Raw genomic sequence first — 13,217 nt, 5'->3', positions numbered from 1 at the left:
CTTCCGCTGGAATATGAAGTATGAATATCTTTTGTATTCGAACCCCTTCTAATATACATTGGGGTCCGAAATTATTGACACCCTTGATAAAGGCCAGCAATAACGACAGTATAAAATATAAAATTCAAACACTGAGCTATATTGTATGCAAAAAAGGGTCAATTATATTATTTTATACTAATAGATGTATTCGGATTAAGAGATTTTGTTTAACAAGAAATACACCCAAAAATCTATTTAAAAAAGGAAGGGGTACTAATTATTTTTTATAAATAAAGTAGTCAAAGGTTTAATATTTGGTCCCATATTCCTATCAGGCAATGATTATATCAAGCTTGTGACTTTACAAACTTGTTGGATGCATTTTTCAGTTTGTTTTGTTTGTTTTCTGATTAGTTTGTGCCCAACAGAAATTAATGGTAAATAATTGTTTGCGTTATTTTTATTGTGAATAAGAATACAATATATTTCTAAATACATCTACATTAATATGGTAATGTGGATGCTAACATGATTACAGATAATCCTGAATGAATCCTGAATAATGATGAGTGAGAAAGTTACAGAAGGCCAAAAATCATCCAAGACAAGCTAACCTCTCACCATTACCAACAGGGGATGTCTTGGGGGTTTGATATTCGACCTCTAACTTTCTCACTCATCATTATTCACGATTCGTTCAGGATGAATACGGAATGATTACAGATCATGCAGTCTCAGTCAAGGTGAGAAATGCAGCATGTCCTTATTGGCAATATATTTGTTCTATGTACTGAGCTGTGACGCAGCTACTCTCTCGTATCTTAGCAGCCAGCTACACAGATTTTTAGCTAGCTAGCTAACGTTATATTCCAACAACATTGACGCTCAATATATTTTTGTTCTCAGCCATATTCAAAATGTAATTATGGAAATTGTATCTGATTCGTTAGTTGACATTGTAACATCAACCTCTCCATCAGAGCTAGCTAGTTACCTACATTGGCTAATCAAACCAATGCTCAAATTACATACAATAGCATAATGGCATGACAATTTCATCAAACAGAAGTAGTAATTTATAGCTATGTCTTACCTTGATCATTGGTATTAGATACTCTTTGGCCATATCTCCAATATCATCACAAAGCATCCAATGTTGTTGCAGCATTTTAGCCTGATGTATTCTCACTTTCTGACAATTGTGTAATTCATAAACAACTTAGCTATTGAAATGGAAACAGCAGGTGATGAGACCAATTACAGAAAATATTACATTACCAAAGCATAAAAAAACTTAACTATATTTCACTCAAGTCAACCTTACCAACATAATTATAATACATTCATCGGTACTATTCATATCAACCTTAGCTGAAACAATGATCATTCACTTTTTTTAAATGATGATGGTGAATGAATCATACATTGTTAAATGTGGTAGCTGCAAGCTGTCTGTGTTTCCATCCCTCTCAGTCCAATCACCAAAGACAGCTATAGTAGAGGGAGAGAGGTTAAAAACTTCTTCGGGATCGGTGTCCCTGCCACGGGACGGTTGAGCTAACGTAGGCTAATGCGATTAGCATGAGGTTGTAAGTAACAAGAACATTTCCCAGGACATAGACATATCTGATATTAGCAGAAAGCTTAAATTCTTGTTAATCTAACTGCACTGTCCAATTTACAGTAGCTATTACAGAGAAAAAATACCATGCTATTGTTTGAGAAGAGTGCACAGTTTTGAACATGAAAAGTTATTAATAAACAAATTAGGCACATTTGGGCAGTCTTGATACAATATTTTGAACAGAAATGCAATAGTTCATTTGATCAGTCTAAAACTTAGCACATACACTGCTGCATCCTCCTTCATGCGATACCCTTCTTGCAGGCTCACCCTGACATGACCCTCCAGCATGACAATGCCACCTGCTCATTCTGTGCGTGATTTCCTGCAAGACAGGAATGTCAGTGTTCTGCCATGGCCAGCGAAGAGCCCGGATCTCAATCCCATTGAGCATGTCTGGGACTTGTTGGATCGGGGGGTGAGGGCAAGGGCCATTCCACCCAGAAATGTCCGGGAACTTGCAGGTGCCTTGGTGGAATAGTGGGTTAACATCTCACAGCAAGAACTGGCAAATCTGGTGGAGTCCATGAGGAGGAGATTCACTGCAGTACTTAATGCAGCTGGTGGCCACACCAGATACTGACTCTACTTTTGATTTTGACCCCCCCTTTGTTCAGGGACACAGTATTTCATTTCTGTTAGTCACATGTCTGTGGAACTTGTTCAGTATATGTCTCAGTTGTTGAATCTTGTGATGTTCTTACAAATATTTACACGTTAGGTTTGCTGAAAATAAATGCAGGTGACAGTGAGAGGACGTTGCTGAGTTTACATATGAGATGAGTAATGCAAGATGTGTAAACATTATTAAAGTGGCATTAAAGTGGCAACCAATCACAAGGGGCAAACTATTTGCCCTCCAGGAAACCTACAGCACCCAATGTCACAGGAAGGCCAAAAAGATCATCAAGGACAACAACCACCCAAGCCACTGCCTGTTCACCCCGCCACCATCCAGAAGGCGAGGTCAGTACAGGTGCATAAAACCTGGGACCGAGAGACTGAGAAACAGCTTCTGTCTCAAGGCCATCAGACTATTAAACAGTCTCTAACACAGAGAGGCTGCTGCCTACATACAGACTTGAAATCATAGGCCACTTTAATAATGGATCACTAGTCACTTTAATAATGTCTCTTTAATGTTTACATATCTTGCATTACTCATCTCATATGTATATACTGTATTCTATACCATCTATTGCATCTTGCCTATGCTGCTCGGCCATCGCTCATCCATATATTTATATGTACATATTATTATTCCATCCCTTTACTTAGATTTGTGTGTATTAGGTAGTTGTTCTGGATTTGTTAGATTACTTGTTAGATATTGCTGCACTGTCGGAACTAGAAGCACAAGCATTTCACTTCACTCGCATCTGCTTTACATGTGTATGTGACCAACACAATTTGATTTAATTTCAGCACGATGCTTGCAATGTTAAGCTAGTGGGTTTGATTCCCGGTGGTACTTGTATGTAAAATGTATGCATGCATGACTGTATGCCTCCTTGGATAAAAACATCTGCTAAATGGCATATGTTTTCTTGTACAGCTCCTATCGCAATTTTGTCCACAGCTCAAGATGCAGCGTGTGTGTAATCTCAGTCCCCACAGTAGGGTGAAAGGTCCTTGCCAATGACTAATGGCCCAGTCCAAAACCTCACCCAGAGTAATACTTCATATACAGACACTACAGAGTGTGTGTGTGCTTATGTTCCTCTCTCTGCCATAGAGAAGCTGGACCTCTGAGGTGTATAGTATATTTTGTACTTAGGTGGCCTGATGTCTGTGTAACGTTGGTTGGTCTGTGCCTGTCTAACTGACTTGGGTTTGTCACAAGACTATTTTGGGCTGCTGAGCTAAAGGCTTGGCTTTAGTCTCATGCGAGTGAACCACCTGTCTAATCAAATTGTATTTGTCACATGCTTCGTAAACAGCAGGTGTAGACTAACAGTGAAATGCTTATCTGCGGGCCCTTCCCAAAATTGCAGAGAAAAAAAAAAGAGAAATAATAGAAAAATAACACAAGGAATAAGTAAACAATGAGTACGATAACTTGGCTATATTCACAGGGTACCAGTATCAAGTCGATGTGCAGGGTTACGAGGTAATTCAGGCACAGGAGGTTGGTGGCACCTTAATTGGGGAGGACGGGCACGTGGTAATGGCTGGAGCGGATAGGTGGAAAGATATCCAGACATTATTATGAGCCATCTGCCCCGCAGCAACCTCCACTGAATTGAGGTAGATACAGTGCATTCAGAAAGTATTCAGACCCTTTGAATTTTTCCACATTTTGTTAAGTTACAGCCTTATTCTAAAATTGATTAAATTGTTTTTTTCCCCCTCATCAATGTACACACAAATACCATAACCTGCAAAACAAGGTTTAGGCATTTTTGTAGATTTATAAAAAAATAAGGTAAATATCACATTTACAGTTGAGGTCGTAAGTTTACATACACTTAGGTTGGAGTCAGTAATACTCGTTTTTCAACCACTCCACACATTTCTTGTTAACAAATTATACTTTTGGCAAGACGGTTAGGACATCTACTTTGTGCATGACAATTTTTCCAACAATTGTTTACAGACAGATTATTTCACTTGTTTCACAATTCCAGTGAGTCAGAAGTTTACATACACGAAGTTGACTAAGTTAAACAGCTTGGAAAATTCCAGAAAATGATTTCATGGCTTTGGAAGCTTCTGATAAATTATTTAAATTAGCCTGAGTCAATTGGAGGTGTACCTGTGGATGTATTTCAAGTCTTACCTTCAAACTCAGTGCCTCTTTGCTTGACATCATGGGAAAATCAAAAGAAATCAGCCAAGACCTCAGAAAAACAGGAAGGAGACGCGTTCTGTCTCCTAGAGAGATGAACGTACTTTGGTGCGAGAAAAGCCTCCACCACACGCCTCATTATCCAAGAGTTTTTTGGGGCGGTGTCATTGACGATGACCACAAGGTCACCAGGACTGAAGTTTTGTTCCACTTGTTCCGCTCCTGCATAAGTGATACTCCCTGATCCCTCTCTTCCAGAAGAGGTCGGTGATATATTGTACTTGCTTCCATCTCCTTCGTGAGTATAGGTCGCTTCTCTGGAATAGTCCTGGTGGCAGGACTGGCTTAGCTTTCAGATGAAGCAGATGGTTCGGAGTCGGGGGTTCTAGCTAATTAGGGTAATTTGTTACAGTAGTGATTGGTCTGTCGTTTATAATCGCCTCAACTTCACACAACGCTGTCTGCAAAGCCTCATCATCCAGTACTTGCTCTTTAAGGACTGAATAGAGGATATTTTTCACTAGTCAGATCAACCTCTCCCATACCCCCCGTGATGGGCTCCAGAGGGAGGGTTGAATGACCATGTCACTCCTTCCTTCAGTAATTCATTTTGAATCTTGTTGTGATCCAGCTCTTTCAGAGCTTCTCCTAGCTCTCTCTTTGTTCCAACAAAGTTGGTGCCATTGTCTGTTCTGATACTTGTTACTGGGCCCCTTCGACAGATGAACCTGCGCAGGGCATTGATGCAGGAATCAGTATCCAGATAACTAGCAACTTCTAGATGGACAGCTCGACTCACAAGGCAAGTAAAGATCACACCATACCGCTTCACATGAACTCGGCCTCGCTTCACCTCTATGGGGCCGAAGTAATCTATGCCCACATGGGTGAAAGGCGGGAAATCAGGTGACACCCGATCTTGTGGAAGTTCGGCCATCTTCTGTTCTCTAGCTTGCAGCCGCCTGCAGAAGACACTGCTCTTAAGGATCTTCCTTGCTAAGGAGTTGGCACAGGGTATCCAATATTGCTGGCGAAGTCTAGAAAGCATGTGACCTCTCCCAGAGTGGCCAACCTGCTCATGGATGGGGCGTAAGATCAGTCTGGAGATGTGGGAGTCTTTGGGGAGGATCATAGGATTCTTTAGTTCCGTAGGCATAGCAGATTTGCTTAACCTTCCTCCCACTCTCAGAATGTCATTGTCAACAATTGGATCAAGTTTACAGATTGAGCCGCTTCTCTTGGCACATTGTTTTCCTTTTACAACTAGTGCAATTTCTTGTTTAAAGTGCTGTCATTGCTCAAATCGAATGATGACCTTTCCTGCTTCATCTAGGTCATCCACATACAGACCTTCTTTTCCAAACGTCAGTTTGAACTTGTCAATTTGTTCCTTCAGTGAGTTTGTTAGACTCTGATTTGATCCTGGATCAGTTTGTGTGAGAACTTTCCTTTTCTGGCTTAACTAGAATAAGTCTCTTCAGTTTCAGCATCCAGGCAACTGCTTTCTTCAAGCTGTTCCATGTTGAATAGTACTCAATCAGTTTGCTGGTTGAACTCTTTTCTTCCACACTTGTACTGTTTACGATTACGTCTTTTCTCACCTCTGGATCATCCGGAGGGATGGAGCCAAGCTCCTCGGGGACTTTCAGCCATTGAGTTTCTGTTTTTTCCAGGAATTCTGGTCCTTTGCGCCATCGCTTGGAGTTCAGGAAAATTTCAACATGTAATCCATCCTCTTGAGGCATCATCGGCTGGGTTGTGTTTGGAATACCTCCACTGTTTTGCTTTCGATAGGTCACGGATCATAGCAACCCTATTAGCCACAAAGGTATGGAATCTCTTGGTATCGTTGCGGATGTATTTTAGCACAGACTGACTGTCTGTCCAGAAAGTTGACTCCTCAAGTTCAATCTGGAGCTCCAGTCTTAACATCCTGTCCACTCGCACTACCAATGTTGCTGCAGCAAGTTCCAGTCTGGGGATTGTCATCTGCTTGAGTGGAGTCAACCTTGATTTCCCCAGTATGACTGCAATGTGGACCTTTTTCCATACCGTTTGTGAACCTAAGGTAGCTTGCCGTGCCATAACCATAACCATCACCGAAGTGATGCAGCTGTGCGGTCTTGACTTGACCAAAGTTCTCAGGCATCATACACCTGTCTATCTGGAATCTGGAGAGCTGGTCCAGCTCTGAGAGCCATCTATTCCATGGAATGGTGTTCTTCAGGGATGACTTTGTCTCATCCACACTTTAGCTTGCAGAGCACTTGAAGAATTTGCTTTGCCTTTAATACGAATGGGGCGAGGAAACCTAATGGATCATAAATAGAGCTGACAGTTGAGAGAATACCTCTTCGTGTAAGGGGTCTGTTCTTGACAGTGACTCGGAAGGTAAAGGCATCACTTTCAATGTTCAATCGGATTCCAAGCGCTCTTTCAACAGGCAGCTTTTCTCTGTCCAGGTCCAGTTCTTTTATCTGCTTGGCTTTGTGTTCATCAGGGATAGAAGCTAGCACAGTGCGGCTGTTGCTGACCCACTTGGTCAATTTGACCCCACCCTGAGAGCACACATCCCTGAGGTTTTTTTGTGAGAGCTATGGCTTGTTCTTCTGTGGCCACTGACTTGAGGCAGTCATTAACATAGAAGTTGGACTTGACTGTTTGAATCACCTCTTCATCATACCTCTCACAGTTGTCTTCTGCTGTCTTTCGCAGTGCAAAGTTTGCACAACTTGGAGAGGATAAGCACCGAAAAGATGTACCGTCATTCTGTACTCCTCCAGTCTTTTGTTAGTATCACCGTCCGGCCACCATAGGAATCGCAGGAAGTCTAAGTAATCTTCATGGACACGTACTTGATGGAACATTCCTTCGATGTCTGCCATCATGGCAATGTGCTCTTGCCGAAATCTTAGGAAGAATCCTATAAGTGTGTTTAACAGGTCAGGGCCTTGAAGGAGTTCACTGTTAAGAGATGTACCTTTATAGGATGATGAACAGTCAAACACCACTCGTATCGTTCCTTTGCGCTTATGGTGAATGCCATGGTGTGGTATGTACCATACCGTGCCTTTCTCTCTGAGGAGCTGTTCTTGTGGTACCTTCTCGGCATAACCTTTTGTTATCATCTCTTCCATGAAGCCTTTGTACTCTGCAGCGTAACCTTTGTCCTTCTTGAACTTCCTGATAATATTTAGAGCCCGCTGCTTTGCCATGTCACGATTGTTTGGCAGGACTACATCTTTGTTGCGAAAGGGCAACGGTAAGTAGTAGTGATGGTCTTTGAGGGTTATGGAGCTTGATACGATCTCCATAAACATACGATCCTCAGCTGACATCTCACTTTTCTCTTCATACTCTCTTTCAGGGAAGTCATGGTTGAACTGATTTACAAGAAGAACCCCGAGGTCGGCCATTGAGATATGATTGGCCATCACCGTGGGATGCCCAGATTCTTCTGTCATGGTACAACTGTTAAGAGGACCGTTCATCACCCATCCAAAGAGGGTTTTCACTGCATACGGTCCATTGCCTTGAGTATCTATGATTTGCCAGGGTTCCATTGCCTTTGGAGTATTTACACCAATCAGGAGTTCGACGTCAGCATCAATTTCCTTCAACTGAACCTCTTTCAGGTATGGCCACCAAAATGACCTTTGAGATCTGTTTGAGTGGGAATATTCTCTCTTGTCACCGGGATCTTATTTTGGGTGTAGACCTTTGGTAATGCAAGAAATGTGTCGCCTTCCACATTGCTAATCTCTAAACCAGATATCTCAAAGCTCTTGGTAGGACTCTCCTGCCCCATTGTGCGTAGCAGAATTTCAGTCTCACTGCCTTCAGCTTGCAACTGCCTCATGAGTTTCTCCGTACAAAATGTTGCTGAGCTACCAGAATCGAGAAACGCATAGGTTAACGCAGACTTGCTTCCATTTGCCATCTTTACTTGAACCTGCACAATTGCAAGTGCACAATCTGTACCGGCCCCGGTATCTTCACCAGCTTCCAGTGAAACAAGAGCACTGCTGACAGTCTCCTCCCGCTTTACTGCTACACCCCTCGTATCTGCCTTCAGAGATCTAAATCTCTCTCTTCCTTCAATGTGCAGGACAGTGGGGTGCTTTCTTTGACAGCTCTGACAGGTCATCATTCTTTTACATTCTTTGCTTAAGTGTCCTCTCATCAAACAGCCAAAACAAAGGCCTTTTGATCTCAGAAACTCAACCTTGGCTTCGTGTGGCTGTGCCTTCACCTGTTGGCAGTCGACCAAGAAATGCTCATCAGCGCAAAATACACATGAGATACTGAGAGCATTAGAAGGGTAGGTGCCTGGTTTCTTGACTTTGAATGTTTGTACTTTTAGAGGTTTTTCAGAATCGCAATCTGCCACTTCAGCTACTGCAGTGGCAAAGCTGCTTCCCTTACTCTTGGACTTGAACTGCTGTTTAAAGTCTGCTTCTGTTTTGGTTTAAAAAAAAAACTTTTGTTGTTCTTGAATAGTACAACGGATCCTGCAGTATTTTGGCCTGTTTTTCCATGAACGTCACAAGGTCACTGAACTGGGCCCTCAGGTGGCTTCTCTCTAAAATATCACATGCCGTAGACCTCCATTTGTCCTTTAGTTTGTAGGGAAGTTTTGACATGATCAACTTTATGTTGTAGGGATGATTAAGCTCTTCCATGTTCTGTAGGTCTTGAATGGCGTTACAGCAACCTCTAAGATAGAGTGCATAGCCACCCAGTCCCTTTCCATCATCTGGTTTGATGTTTGTCCAGTTCCAAGCTTTTTCCATGTAAGCAGTGTTGACTTTGATTTCATTGCCAAAGTGTTCCTTTAACAACCTCTTAGCCTCTGCATAGCCTCTTCTGGCTTCCATATGCAGACAACTACGGACCAGATCCTTGGGCTGACCAGAGGTGTACTGTTCCAGGTAATAGAGCCTATCCTGGTGACTGCTTGTCTTATCTTCTATACCATGCTCAAATGCACGCAAATGCACGCCTGTTTGTGCTGTAGTACAAGTAGGTCAGCAATTTCATTCTGCCTTTGCATGACAGTAGAGAGGTTGACCGGGGCGCTAAAATAAGGTCAATTGTACGGACCAAGGCGATGTACAAAAGTGAGTGAGTTTTACGTTAGCTAGATAACTAGCAGGAGTTAGCTGTGTATTGTCAGCTAATTTGATGGGTAAAGCGAGAAAATAAACCCTTTTAATTTTCTGCACATGTTTGTGAATTATTGTATTATTCAAGAGTGTGAAATGGTTTGGTTGCATTATTCCATAGTGTGATATGTTTTAGAAAGAAGAGTTACTAGGATTGTTAGATAGTTTGTGCTTACTGGCTAGTGACTAATGTGACACTTACGGTCAATTTGAATGTGGTGTTGCCAGACACAACGAAAGGTAAGGGATGGATGTAATGTGAATTGAAAAGTAGAAATCTCTTGGCGCTCCGCTCCTCGGACTCCTTTATCACCTGTAGTGGGAACAAGGAAAGGAAATAATACCCCCATTCTCTGTGTAATGTGATTGAAGCCATTTGTTTGTCTTTAGTATTGAGATCTCAGTGTGATCTCAGTTTTGATCCTTCTTTTCACTCATGTAATTACATTGTTCTATCAGTTCAATCAGTCTGATGATTTGTACAACACACACACACATATGTGTATATATATATATATATATATATATATATATATATATATATATATATATATATATATATATATATACACACACACACACGTCAGTCTTCTCTGATATCTGTTTATGCATGGTAATCTTTCTGTGTTAGGATATTCGTTACATTTGGATTCCCTGATGCCACTATTGCATTTTAAAACCCTGATGATAAATTAGTTCATGAGGTGTGCAATTGTTTTGATTGATTTAGTAACTTGTTTATGATGGCTGTGATGTTGGTGATATTCTGGTGTAGTGTACTTGTTGTATTTTGTTATATTTTTTTTTTCTTCTTTTGCATTGTGGTCTCGGCACCATTAAAAATTAGACCCTGGTCTCAGTTGGGCTCCCCCGATTAACTAAAAGTTAGTACAATTAGATATGCAACCAAGTGATTTTGCAAGCTATCATATAATGCGTATTGCCTTTAAATGGATACTTTGAGATTTATGGAAATGAAACCCTTTAACGACTTCCCCAGAGTCAACTTGTGGATACCATTATTAGCATTGGCTCACAAAACTACTTCCAAGTTCCTTCATACTAGACGCAGAGACATAAACATGGTATCCACAAGTTCATCTGACATTGTCAAAATCTCTCTTTTTTTTAAGTGTATTTTAAGAATGATGCAAATAATGTACAGTAGATGATGATGCCCTTATTGACATTTGAATCCATGTTGAGGGGAATATCTGTCTCGTGGGTTGTTTGTACAGTCAGGTCACAAAATTGTTGACATCCTTTGTCATGGTTCCTCCTAACACCAGAGGGTGGAAGAGACCGCCCCAGAGACTTTTATTGGACTTCGGTATGTCTTATTATTTCATAATTGTGTCCCCGTGTTAAGAGATGTGTTTCCTGTGGTCCTTTGCAGAAGCTTGAATTGTTTAGCGTGTGTGGTCGTTTCCTGAGTGAGTGGTCGAGAATTAGTGTTTATTGTTTTTTCAAGTGTACTGTGATCCTGCGGCGACCGTTTCTCAGTAAAGTATTCTGTTTATCCTTAACCACTGATTCCTTGTCTGGTCTCTTCTCTGCACCTGAGTCCAACCTTACATCATCACACCATTTATAAAGATGAACAAAAATGTTTGTACAAAATAAATAATTCAAATACAGAGCTATATTGTATGCTCCAAAAAATTGGGAAATTATATAATTTTATACAAGTACCAATTGCTTAGAGAAAGCAATTTTGTTTATTGACAAAATTGTGTTCAATACCTCACCTTGAATAACGGCACTGAAGCCTTTTCCTAAAATGTTTTATGAGTTGAAGAACATATTGAGAGGGATCTTAGACCATTTCTCCATACAGAATCCTTCCAGATCCTTAATATCCTTCTGATGCACGCATGGACTGCCCTCTTCAATTCAAACCACAGGTTTTCAATGGGATTCAAGTTTGGAGACTGAGATGGCCGTTGCAAAATGTTGATTTTGTGGCCAATTAAACATTTATAGTGCAGTAGGGACTCTCCATGTGTTTACTGTTTGGTTATCTGTGTAAAACCTATCTATGGCCTGGTGTCATTGACCTTATCATTACACATCACATAGACACGTTAATGATGAGATAGTATGGAGGGAAATAGATGGCAGGACTGAATGGACGGAGTCATATTTATATAGTGTGTATTCATGTGCATTGTGTGTGTGTGTGTGTGTGTGTGTGTGTACATACATCAGTATATGTACGCGTGTGTATATTTGCCTGTGTATTTGTGTCGGTGTCTGTATTTATAGCTCCTCACAGCCTGTGCAGAGGAGGTGGAAACAGAACCAGGTCTGGAACACAGCCGAAGTCTTCAGGAACGCACCGGGGAGGTTGTTATAGTCTTACTTTTCTAATCAGGAATGTGACGGAATGTTTCCCCTTTCCTGCCTGTTCATTGTTTTGCAAGACTTTTGGACCATCATAAGAGGGTTCATGTCTATTCTAGTATTCTAATTCCTAATTCAATGACGCACAAGCACACACACACACACAACCCTAACACCATGTAATTCCACAGACACATTTTATCCACGGAAACTTACAGTTAGTTACACATGCACCTTGCTGTGTCATTTTGCAAATGCTAACATACTGTGGCTACTGTGTATTAACGAGGGTGCTGGACTTCCCGTTAATGACTTGGGGCTGACTGGAGACCCCAGGCCTGTAGTTAAGGCCTGTGGACTTCCTAACATTCCACATATTTCAAGTTTCACATGTGTGCTTTGTAGCCGGCGGGATTAGAATCCAGGTCTTCCACAGGAGAAGCCAATGTCTTGAGCATTAGACAAAGAGGTCTGACACTGGGTTTCTATTCCAATGTATGAATATGTCTCAATCTCAGAGTATTGACTGTTCAATTCAAAATGCGTCTGTCAAACTGTAATCGAGAAAAGCACAGGATTTGCTCAAATTGTGCAATTTAAGACTTATTTTAATATAAAAAGCATTACAAGAATATTGACGTCTTGATTATTTCCAAAGTAAAGGTTACCAAAATCAAATAAATTGATAAAAGCACACTTTAAACTCAAAGTCAACTTGTTTTGACATTGTATTGTTGTTTTTAGCTGTACATATGATGTATTTTGGCTGTTTTCACTGTATTTTGAATACTTTCAGACAGTGCGATTAATCACAACGCACTAAAATGACAAAAAGCTAACTTATTAATAACTCTGACAGCCCAAAGTCATCACTTTGTAGAAAAGTACAGTAAATACACTCAATTTGAGCCCTTGTTCTTAAAAAAACTATGTATAAAGGAAATAAGAAATAATCCGCAACTGCTTCTTGTGCTTATTGACTAGCATAGTGTATGTTTTTATTGCGTTTAACTTGTACATTTTAAAATTGCATGATTTATGTACATGTGTGGCTCTGTTGAAAAAGAGGCCTTGGTCTCAATGAGATTTTCCTGCTAAAATAAAGGTTAAGTAAATAAAATAAATACAAGAAGCAGCAACTTAGCTTGGCTACACTCGTTAATGGGAGAATCTCTAAAATGTTTCACTCGGTCACAACAAAATGACCAGAAAACTTAACACAGTTTAGTTAAACATGTTATCTCTAGATACAATAAAAACAGATAAAATGAAAACAAGGTGACATGGAAAGCTAGCTTCTCTGTTCTTTTCACTG

General features: G+C 40.7%; 1 pseudogene; it reads left to right on the top strand.

Moving 5' to 3' along the window:
• The window catches only part of LOC135524345 (voltage-dependent calcium channel subunit alpha-2/delta-1-like), a 110,314-nt pseudogene that overhangs the window by 14,924 nt on the left and 82,173 nt on the right, over positions 1 to 13,217 (top strand).

Source organism: Oncorhynchus masou, chromosome 31 (assembly GCF_036934945.1).
Source record: "Oncorhynchus masou masou isolate Uvic2021 chromosome 31, UVic_Omas_1.1, whole genome shotgun sequence".
NCBI classification, from domain to species: Eukaryota; Metazoa; Chordata; class Actinopteri; order Salmoniformes; family Salmonidae; genus Oncorhynchus; species Oncorhynchus masou.
This window is presented reverse-complemented; position numbering and strand designations above follow the sequence as displayed.